Genomic DNA, 2,500 nt, shown 5'->3' with positions numbered 1-2,500 from the left:
AGGCATTTGCAGCAGAAAGGCACGTGCACTCAAAAATTTTAATATTTTTCACGCATAGACCCCGTCAAACGCTAGAAGTTGGCGGGGATGTCTCTCTTGTGGCTCACGGGGCTGTTAGGGTCGCACAGAAATGCCTCGGAATAGGAAAACGGGTCATTTTTGTGTGCCACATTGCATAGGAACGGCATGAAACTTCCAGAGGCATTTGCAGCAGGAATGCATGTGCACTCAAAAACGTCTATATTTTTCACGGATAGACCCCGTGAAACGCTATAAATTGGCGGGGATGTCTCTCTTGTGGCTCACGGGCGCTGTTAGTTAGGGTCGCACAGAAATCCCTCGGAATGGGAAAAGGGGTCATTTTCGTGTTGCCACATTGCGTACGAACGGCATGAAACTTCCAGAGGCATCTGCAGCAGAAATGCATGTGCACTCAAAAACGTCTATATTTTTCACGGATAGACCCCGTGAAACGCTAGAAATTGGCGGGGATGTGTCTCTTGTGGCTCACGGGGCTGTTAGGGTCGCACAGAAATCCCTCGGAATGGGAAAACGGGTCATTTTCGTGTTGCCACAATTGGCATACGAACGGCATGAAACTTCCAGAGGCATTTGCAGCAGAAATGCATGTGCACTCAAAAACGTGAATATTTTTTCACGGATAGACCCCGTCAAACGCTCGAATTTGGCGGGGATGTTTCTCTTGTGGGTCACGGGGCTGTTCGGCTCGCACAGAACTCCCTTGGTCCACCTGATTCGTGCATACAGGCAGCAACTAAAACTCTGTAAACCTGCTGTGAGGACATCTAAACAGTGGACCAGTGAGGCTGTGGAAGATTTGCGGGCGTGCTTAGACTGTACTGACTGGGATATGTTCACGACTGCTACCAATAGTCTGGATGAACTCACAGAGGCTGTGTACATCAGCTTCTGTGAGGACTGCTGTATCCCAACACGTACCAGGGTGAACTTTAACAACAACAAGCCCTGGTTCTCAGCAAAGCTCAAAAGGTTGAGGTTGGAGAAGGAGGAAGCGTTTAGGAGTGGGGATAGAGACAGATTCAAGGAGTCGAAGAACAGGTTTAGCAAAGCGGTGAGAGAGGCTAAACGACTGTACTCAGAGACACTAAAACACCAGTTCTCTACTAACGACGCTGCTTCTGTCTGCCAAAGGGCTCAGGCACATCACCAACTACAAACCCAGAGCGCCCCACACCACTAACGACTCCCGCCTAGCCAACGACCTGAACGAGTTCTACCGTAGATTTGAAAGACAATTGGACTGTCCTGAACCACCCCTTCCCACCCAAGAGGCCCCATCCCCCACCCATACTACAGAAACGACTCTCTCCTTTCAGGAGGGAGAAGTTAATGGGCTTTTCAAGAGGCAGAATCCACGCAAAGCAGCCGGGCCGGACTCTGTCTCTCCAGCCACCCTCAGGCACTGCGCTGACCAGCTGTCTCCGGTGTTCACCAACATCTTTAACACCTCCCTGGAGACATGCCATGTACCAGCCTGTCTCAAGTCCTCCACCATCATCGCTGTGCCCAAAAAGCTAAGGCCAACAGGACTAAATGATTACAGACCGGTCGCCCTTACATCTGTGGTAATGAAGTCTTTTGAGTGCCTGCTCCTGGCACACCTCAAAGCCATCACAGACCCTCTCCTGGACCCCCTTCAGTTTGCCTACAGAGCCAACAGGTCTGTGGACGACGCAGTTAACATGGCCCTCCACTTCACCCTACAGCATGTGGACGCCCCAGCATCCTACGCCAGGATCCTGTTTGTGGACTTCAGCTCTGCCATTAAAACACCATCATCCCTGCCCTGCTTCAGGACAAGCTCTTCCAGCTGAACGTGCCCTACTCCACCTGCAGGTGGATCACAGACTTCCTCTCTGACAGGAAGCAGTGCGTTAAGCCGGGAACAGAAGTCTCTGACTCCAGGTCCATCAGCACGGGAACTCCTCAGGGCTGCGTCCTTTGCCCACTGCTCTTCTCCCTGTATACCAACAGCTGCGCCTCCAATCATCTGTCCGTCAAACTCTTGAAGTTTGTCGGACGACACCACCCTCATTGGGCTGATCTCTGGTGGGGATGAGTCTGACTATAGGTGGGAAGCTGACAACCTGGTGACCTGGTGTAGCCAGAACAACTTAGAGCTAAATGCTCTAAGGACAGTTGAGATGGTTGTGGACTTCAGGAAGAATACAGCCCCACTCACCGCCATCACCCTGTTAGACTCCGCAGTCAAAATTGTGGAGTCCTTCCGCTTCCTGGGCACTATTCTCTGCCGGGACCTCAAGTGGGAACTGAACATCAGCTCCCTCGCCAAGAGAGCTCAACAGAGGATGTACTTTCGACGGCAGCTGAAGAAATGCAACCTGCCAAAGACAATGATGGTGCAATTCTATACAGCGATCATTGAATCCATCCTCACCTCCTCCATAACCGTCTGGTACGCTGCTGCCACTGCCAAGGACAAGAGCAGACTGCAGCG

The sequence above is a fragment of the Petromyzon marinus genome, unplaced genomic scaffold (assembly GCF_048934315.1).
Source record: "Petromyzon marinus isolate PM22_M1 ecotype Great Lakes invasive population unplaced genomic scaffold, UKy_Petmar_22M1.pri1.0 PM_G_Scaffold_18, whole genome shotgun sequence".
In the NCBI taxonomy this organism is placed as follows: Eukaryota; Metazoa; Chordata; class Hyperoartia; order Petromyzontiformes; family Petromyzontidae; genus Petromyzon; species Petromyzon marinus.
This window is presented reverse-complemented; position numbering follows the sequence as displayed.